Genomic DNA, 9,494 nt, shown 5'->3' with positions numbered 1-9,494 from the left:
ACACTGTAATATAAACACATCATTTCTTCTTTGGTTTCCTTATTCATTGCTCAACATTTGCATGTTTTGAGGTCACTGAATAAACCATATGAGGTATTTGGATTAGGTATACCTTAGTCTTGTATGTTGCCAAAAGAACCAATAGATCTGTTTTGGAAGAAGTGCAGCCAGAGTGCTCCTTGGAGGCCAGGATGGCTAAGCTTCGTCTCTCCTACTTTGGACACATTGTCCAGAGGAAACTGTCGCTGGAGAAGGATGTCATGCTGCGTAGGGTGGAGGGTCAGAGAAAAAGAGGAAGACCCCCAACGAGATGGATCAGCCAGGTGGCATCATTGATGGACTCAAGTGTGGCAGTGGTAGTGAGGTTGGCCCAGGATCGAACATTGTTTCGTTCTGCTGTGCATGGGTTCACTATGAGTCAGTTCCGACTCGATGGCACATGACAACAACAACAGTCTTGTATGTGTCACCTTTCCTTTTTTATACTTTAAAGTATAAATATATATAAAATATATATTGCAATGGATTTGCTCGTTTCAACATGTAGTCTGATTTCTTTCTTTTTTTCCCTGCTACCATGTGCATTGTTGTGGATCCAAGTAAAATGAAATCCTTGACAAACTAAATCTTCATTTATTGACTCTGAACCACACACTATCTCCTTGTTCTTTTTGAAAAATTGTCTCTTCGTCTATGTTCAGTTTCTGCATGAACACAGTGAAGTGTTCTGGAACTTGTATCAAAATAGAGGAAAGAAACTCAGACTAGGAACATTAGCTAGCCCAAGGCACATATTTGACACAAATATAATAGGATTGGGTTGGGTGATTTCTGAGTTCATTTCAAGTGTGACATTGCTATGACAAAAAGCAAGGAAATATTAATTTGTCAAAGATGGCATTTTCAAAACTCTCACCTGTTTCTTAAAAAAAAATACTTAATTAAAATTTATCAATTTAGCTAAGAAATAATTTACAGACTCAAAGTATAATTAGGGTTAGGAGATTTAAAAATTGAAACCAAAATTTAAAAGCCCACTCACTTTTATTTGAATATTAAGTATTTTATTACATGTTTAAAACTAGCTTTCAGAACTTTCAGTTTTTAAAGAATATTTTAGATTATGGCAAACATTCATTTATGTGTTCATTTATCCATTCACTTAACAGGTTTTAATTGTTTAAAATGTGCCAATCAAAATGGTAGTAGTTAAAAAACAAAACTAAATAAAACTCCCAAAAAAGTGGTACTTGAAAACTCAACATCCATTAGTTCTGAGATGGTAAATCTAGTATATTAGCAAAGAGATCATTTGCGAAAATACATGCCAGTTATAATCTCATTTGACTAAGTAAATCCTGGGAAAGTTATTAAAAGTTCTAGGCTTTGTGAGTCCATGAAATTACAAAAGGTTACAGAAAGACTGACGATAATGATGATGGCCACTAAAACTTTAAAAAGGAGTAAAATATTTGTGTTTTTTACGTAAATTTTATTTTCTTAAAACATTTTATTGTAAATTAGGTGAAGGTTTAAAGAGTAGATCATTAGATTTATATTCAGGAATTCATGTACATTTTGTTCCTTCTTATTGATTGTAATCATCTCAATGTGATGTCTGTTATTTCACTTGCAAATTGTGTTTCCTGTTTCCATTTGCCCTTATTTCCTACCCTTTTGAACTTTGTGCTTGAGCAACTGTTGGGCTTTTGATCTACAATGGTTGATTTATGTAAAGTGTACATGACTCACTAGTGTTATTATTCCTCTTACAGACCTATTTATTGTTTGGCTGAACATTGAGCCACATAGCTGAGTTTAGTTCCAGACCTGAAGGGTGATTAAGGGCCATAGTCTCTAACTGACCAATAAACCTGGCTTCATAGATTGGAATATTTTTTATTTTTCCTTTTAATAATTGGTCATAAAGTAAGAAATATTTCTTTCTAGGAAAATGTAAATATCCAGGTTTTAAAATATGAAGACTTTTTATTGATAATATGTTTTTCTGCACAGGAAAAGGTAAAAACATTCACTGGCTTCTTTCGGGAGTCAATCTAGAATGTTAATCAGATTATTGAGTGAGACCAATCCTCTCCACCTAGGAGACAGACTAGACTGTTAATCATGAGCACAGTAACTGAACACTCCAAGCAGCTCTGCCAAGAATCTTTTCTTAGGAGACTTTGGCCCTTTGTCTCCTGCACTAACCGTCACCTTCACTTTGAGATCCTCTTGCTTTATTCTCAGTGTGCATGGTGGGGCATTGTAGACAGGAAGTGATTTCCTAAAAATGTCCCTTCTGTTTCTGTTAAGATTAACCTCTGTATCTAAAATAGAAATATAAGCCTCAATCCCAAAGAAAAGCCCTGTAAGGTGTAATTCTGACTGGTTTCTGTATGGGTACCCTCCTATGACATCAAAGGAAATGGTGTTTTACTGTAATACAACTTGGCCAATGTACAACCTAGATGATGGGAAAAATAAACTTTAAATGCATCCTTAAATTATTATACCATCTTACAGCTTCAATTATTCAACCACTGTGTCAGATTGTCTATTTGTTTGTAAAATTACTGTTTTTGTCCTGTATTTATATTTAAGAAACTAAAAACAACCTGGAATTCCAAGAATATATAAATTATATTGTGTTTATGTACTATAATGCATTATACTGCTAATATGAAAGCCATGCAGAGGAAAAATGGATACAGATGAGTATTAGGTGAAAACAGAGTTCTAAGCAGGTGTATGTATACATGAATATACAAAGAGATGAATGGTTACTTTTTTTTGAACTATAGCTTTTGAGTGTAACATTATTTTATTACAACTCCTGGTACACCAGCAGCTGCCATTAGCGAAAAGTATAGCTTGACCTCGTGAACCTGCCTGTCCATATTCAACCACTAAGGAAAACAATTTAGAAGTGACTTCACTATACCATACTTTTCAAGGGACACATTTTGGTAAAGAGCTACCCAGAAGAGAGGAAAGGAAATAACCCCTATGCAGATTCCCATAGCATTGAATATGGAAAGGCAAGCTACACTCAGGATTTTACAAAGAAACGGCAGAAATTTGACAGGGCAATTGGCATGAATCCATCCCAGCTGGTGAACATTACCGTCAAGGAATTTAACAGCAGAGAGCATGAGAAGACTCAACTGTCTTCCTAAAAGACCACTAGAGGTAAGCATGTGCGACAACAGGGAGGATTCCTTAAAGGAAAGAGGACTTTCAGCAAGGACTGATGTACTTATTGAAAAAAACCTGGATGCTGGAAAAATAAATGCCCAAATCTCAGGGGAAGATCTGGCAGAAAAAAGCCATCCAACTCAACAGATGGTTGAACAAGGTTCATTGTCTATGGAAGACTAATGATGTCAGGGGAAAAGGGGGTGCAACATGATTTGGCATCAACCTCTGCCACCCCTATTGACCCCACCCCCAGAATCTCAGCTCAAAATAACAATGGGAGACAGACTGTTATCATACTGTTCAGTGAAGGCAACTGAGATCTCAGGGAATCCTGAGGACCAGTTCCTCCTGAACCCCCTAGACTGCCTCATTGGGGAAAAGAAAAGGACTGTCTGGTCCCTTTACTGGGCCAGGACCTGCTTCCATAGTTGCATGTTCAAACAGCTTCCTGAAACCAAAAGTCTACAGATGGAGGTTTCCCATGAACTTGCCTGGCAATTACTGATTCAAACTCAGGAAACCAGTCACATTGACCTGAGGAGATTGACAATCAGGTAAGCCCCCCATGTGTACTAGCAGAACTCCAAAGAGAGCCAATAAACATCCCCTGTCGAGGTCTGATTGAAACCTGGAAGCTGACCATCCCACAGAAACCAATATCCTTTCAAGAAAGAGGCCAGGAAATTCACTATGGCCAGCTCATCAACCACCCCATCAAGTTGTCTCCCTGCTGCAAAAGAAGGGAAGCCTATGCCTCATGACATGATGGATAGACAATACCAGGTTATTTTACTGGACAATCTGAATATTACCCTGTGGATATGGGGTGATTAAAGCTTCCATCCTCCTCCCTGATGTGGCAACTGGAGGGCTAAAACATAATTGTATAGAAATCATTGGCCAATCATTCTTCAGCCAACCTGACCTGTTTGACGATATCTGGTGGATTAGGTGTTATTTGGGAACAGAAGTAGTTACATGGAAAAAGGGACTCGAATAGCAGGGTGTGTGATAGTAATCTTACAAGACCAGGTGGAGGCAATAGCCCTTAGCTCAAAAAACACTCTGAACTGATTGCACTGTTGAGGGCATTTGAAATGTTGGCAAGAAAAACCGTGAATGTGTTCCCAGAGGGCTTGAGTGTTAGACTCAGGCAGAGGATTTGAGAGAGAGGTTGAAGGATGAAAAGTGATTGACGATGGAATTCTGGTTCCAAAAGCTTAAAAACTAGAAAGTAAATGGCAATAGAATGGTTCTGATCCTGTAAAAACTAGCCCCTGCTCCTCTTAAATGAGTCCATGAAATAATCCACTACAGGAAAGACACCCTGGCTTGGTTCATTAGGCCAGGGCTCTGTTGTTGTTGTTGTTATGTGCCGTGGAGTCGGTTCTGACTCATAGCAACCCTGTACAGGGTTTCTGAGGCTGTAAATCTTTATGGGAGCAGAAAGCCTCATCTTTCTCCCTCGGAACAGCTGGTAGTTTCAAACTGCTGACTTTGCGGTTTGCAGCCCGATTCGTAGCCACTACACTAGCAGAGCTCCTTAGGCCATGGCTCTAGAGCAAGAAATTTTTAAACAAATTCATTCCAGATGTTAGCGCTAACATTTTTACTTGCTTTAAAAACAATCCCAAGACAGGCTGTCCTGTATCAATATCAAGGTAAACAACCCCTTGAAAATTGAAAAGTTGATTTCATACAGATACCCCCAAACTGGGGAATTAGATATTTACTGGTTTTGTTTTTGTAGACAACTTTTCTCGTTGGGTAGAGAGGTTCCCCTACCATAACTAAGAACTTCACAAATAGTGACAATTCTCTTGAAGGAGATTACCTTCAAGTTTTGACTTCCAAAGTACCAAAAGTGACAATGGAGCAGGAAACACCTAAAGATGAAATGGAGATTACATTCAACATGGAGTTTTGAGAAAATGAATCATACTCTAAAGAGACAAATGGCAAAACTGTCAGGAAATTTATCTACATTGAGACCAGGTGTTGCCTTAGCCCTGTTTTGAACTCAGGTAGCCCCCAGGAGTGGACTTAAATTGAGCCCTTATAAAATTGTATACAGTAAACCTTCCCAGGCAGCTTCCCTCAACCCTCTACCTGACCTCGGCCAAGATTTAAAGGTGCCGCCGTATGTGCAACACCTCCACCATAACATTGTTCTAACCAAGTCTGCTTCCTTCCCTGAAAGGTAACCTGACCCCTTCCACCCTGGAAGTTCTTCTCAGAAAATGGAGAGATGGACCTGAAAACAATTTAGATAAAAAAAAATGGACTACACTGGGAAGTCTTTCTAGTCACCCCATCAGCTGTCAAGTTAGCTGAACTCAAAACCTGGACACAATGAGATTAAAGCATTTAGACCTATTTAGCTCAAAGTGTAATAAATGTATGTGATTTTTTTGGGGGGGTGGGGGGTGGGGGTGGGGGAGGGCATCCAAAATCATCTGCAAAGATTACTGAGGGCTTAAACAAGAAATCCCAAGCCTAGCAGCTAAGGTAGAAGGAGTCCCTAACTGGATTCACCACAGTAGACTGAAAATAAACCTCATCTCTGTGGGAAGTGAAACTAACCCTACCAACCCTTGTAAAGTATAATCTACCTTGCTTCAGCCACAAATCAGGAGCTAGGTGATCTATGAATGGCCAAAACATGAGGATCTCTGCAATGGGACTCATCTTAATTAGACTTTGGGGTGTGGGAAAGGGAAAACTCTGTGTAATCTACACACCCACACCACCAAGGAGGGCCAAACAGTAACCTATAAATACAAACTATAATGTTAGGGCACCTTCCTTCCTAGGTAACTGAATCTATAACCAATGGAACTGGGGTAGCCCTAACCCTTCTTGTGCGCCAACAGACCCAGATGCGAAGTGCCATCTATCAAAATAGATTTGTCCTGGACTGCTTATTGGCTATGAAAAGAGGAGTATGTGGGAAGTTTAATTTCACTAACTGCTGCATAGAAATAAATGACCAGAATCTGACAGTAAGAGACCTTGTAAAAATGCAGAAAGTTGCCCATGTCCTTGTGTAAACCTGGAATGATTGGAACCCATAGAACCTATGGGGAGGGTGGTTCTCTTCCTTTGGAGGGTAAAACATCCTCATGGGTGAGGTTTTGTTTTATTTAGAATTTACTTAATCATCCCATGCCAACTCCCACTAGCAATCAGGGCCATAAAAATTGCTATTAAAACAATGATCAATTGAAGAGGGTGCTAACAATTACAAACAGAATCCAAATCAATACCAGAATACTATTCCTTATATAACATTTTAAATGATGCCCCTGAGAAAGGTCCTAAAGGTCATCAAAGAGAGAAATGAACAGGAAACAGTAAAAATATTCACAATGTTTTCCCAGGAGTCAAGCTAGAATGTTAATCAGGTTACTGAGAGGGACCAATCTCCCTCCCAGGAGACAGATTAGAATGTCAATCATGTTATTGAGTGGGACCAATCCCCTGGATTCTCTCCTGCCTTCAGACAGGTTTGCAACCTAACCACTCCACAATTCTGACCCCATATAAGCCTACACTGCCTTGCACTCAGTGCTCAGAATCTGGAGAAGTTAACTCCTCTGAGCCAGCTGGCTTAATAAAATCTGAAATTCTGCTTCACCTCTCTGAGTGGCCTTGGTTTAAATTATGTGGGTCATGAAAGCTATGGACAACATTGTGAAGTATGAGTATTCCAGAACACTTAATTTTATTCATGAGGAATCTGTACCTGGACCAAGACGCAGTTGTTCGAACAGAACACGGGAACACTGGGTGGTTTAAAATTAAGAAAAACGTGTGACAAGGTTGTATTCTTTCACCATACTTATTCAACCTATAGGTTGAGCAAATAATCTGAGAAGCTGGGTTCTATGAATAAAATTTGGCATTGAGTTTATTCTGACTCATATTGACTTGCTTGTGGTGATTACTTTCTTAGCTGCTAAACAAACAATTGGTGTAACAGGGAAGCACTTGATCTGTAGTTCAAACCTACGGACTGCTCCTTGGAAAGCATATACAGGGTAGCTATGAGTTAGAATTGACTTGTCGGAACTCGGTAACAACAGCAATTGCTTCTTGGGAGAAACACCTGGTGAGTTCCTGTAAGATTATAAGGGATGGTTTACTGTGTTATTGAAGATTGGTCTGAGTTGAATTTGACTAGACAGCGCACAAGAAAAGATCAATAATATTTATGGGAGCAGAATTTCAGGTCTTTTACCTAGTGAAACCACTAGGTGGATTTGAACCACCAACCTTTTAGTTAGTTAAGTGCTTAACCTTTGTCTCCCTGGTATCCTTTCTCACGAACAATACAATTTCTTAAAATGTATTTGAAAGCTAAAGTAAACCCAAATCACTTTGAAAAAGACAGAATTCTTTAATCTGATACTTTCTTTGCCTTTTAAAAATCACTTTTAATATTCACTATCAAGCAATCCTAAGAAAAGAAAAAGGAAAGAAAGCAAATCAACTTATCAAAATAAGAAACTTGGTTTTCTGAAATACTAAAGTCTGAAATTTATTCCTTAACAAATGAATAAAGAAAAGTTATTTACATAATTCCTTGCTGTGAAAGTTATTTGATTGTTCCATCAAAAGATTTATCATATAGATAGAAAGATAGGTTTCATGCACAAATCTCAGTTATAGAAATTGAAGATTATATGTTATGTAAGCATATTTTTGCTAAACATAATAAACCTCAAAGTTTCTGATTAGATGTCAGCATTTCTTGAAAAAGTAAACAGATTAGAATTGCTAAACCTCAATTCAGCTCTTTGCCTGATTTTATTAAGTAAACATTCTAAACTTCAATTTCTGCTTATGGCTGCAGTTGACCTCATTGTATTAAAAAAGATGATTTTTTTTTCTGCATGAATATTTTCTTATTAAGATTCCTAGGTAAGTCTGATCTCAAGTTTTAAATCTTTCTTTCCTATAAATCACCCACTCTCAAATTGAACAACTATAAATTTTGTTGATCTGGAATTAAATTGTGCAGACAACATAGAAACCAAGAAAATCAGCCATACACTTATAATTTGATGGATTAATAGATTATGGAGTTATGGATATTTTCCCAAAATATATGTTGCTTATCTCAGAGTCTTTCATATAATATCAGTTTAGGTAGTTTGGAACTAAGTTTTCAGGAATTCTCTTCCCTGCTTGTCTCTCATGTAAATTTAAAAGAGAGAGAGAGAATTACACAAAATTTGCAAAGTAAAAACTCAAACTGAATTGTAAGGTCAGTTGTTCAAGCTTACCAGCCACTCCTTGGAAACCCTATGCAAGATCACTATGGGTCAGAGCCAACTCAATGGCACCTAACAACATAAGTTGCTCATATCTTTTGGCCAGGCTGATCAGACACTAGAAAAAGGAGCAAAGTTTTTCCTTGATTTAACACTGATATTATCAACACCATAAACAATTTCAAGAAACCAAAATTAGAATATGCTGGAATTGATTCTCTTATTTAATTAACTTTAAAGGGTAGGATAGTGAGTCACACTTTGGGCTGCTGACCCCAAGGTCAGCCGTTTGAATCCACAGCTGTTGTGTTACTGGAGTTGCCCTGAAGGAGTTGCCAACGCTATGCAGATTGTCAAAAAGGAAGGGCTTTATTGTGCTAGCATGTGGCTCAATGGATTCCTATCCAGAGGCTGAGCCCTGTCTTCCCTATGTGAAGATATTTTATAGGGAATAGGGGTACATACATGAGTTCATTTGGGATTGGTTAGCATGGGCCAACAGCTTCACTGGTCTACCTGGGATTGGTTGGTTCAAACATAAGGCGGTGAAAGCTGTATAAGCATTCAAGTCAAAAGTGGAAGCAGGTGAACATTAACTCGGGGCTCTGTTACCTCCCGGAGGTGGGTCAGAAACAGGAGATTAGCCTGGTTTATCACATGAGTCTGAGGTGGTCTGTTGCTTATTTCCTGGAATGGGAACATTGCTCCAGGAATGAGCTATGAGCCTGAGGGGCCATCACCTATGTCCACAGGCCTGCCTGCCTCTGCTCTTCTGGAAAAAGAAAAGGCTTTCTCCTGCAGATTAATAGTTTTGGAAACCCTATACAGGATTGCTTTGAGTTGACTCAATGACACTTAACAACAACAACAATGTTCCTTTTACCAGTAATAAAAGGGGCACAAAAAGTTAATGGTGAGACAAGCAGACCAACCTGGAGTGGCTAGAAGAACAGAAGATACTTCTTGAAAGTAAGACCTACAGGAAAAATATAAAACAACATAGGCAGACCGACTGTT

General features: G+C 38.5%; 1 pseudogene; it reads left to right on the top strand.

The window, feature by feature from the left end:
* The first annotated feature begins 3,198 nt into the window (after positions 1–3,198).
* The window catches only part of LOC102822785, a 115,417-nt pseudogene continuing 109,121 nt past the window's right edge, over positions 3,199–9,494 (top strand).

The sequence above is a fragment of the Chrysochloris asiatica genome, unplaced genomic scaffold (assembly GCF_000296735.1).
Source record: "Chrysochloris asiatica unplaced genomic scaffold, ChrAsi1.0 scaffold00248, whole genome shotgun sequence".
In the NCBI taxonomy this organism is placed as follows: domain Eukaryota; kingdom Metazoa; phylum Chordata; class Mammalia; order Afrosoricida; family Chrysochloridae; genus Chrysochloris; species Chrysochloris asiatica.
Note: the sequence above shows the minus strand (reverse complement) of the source record. Positions and strands in the feature narration are given on the sequence as shown.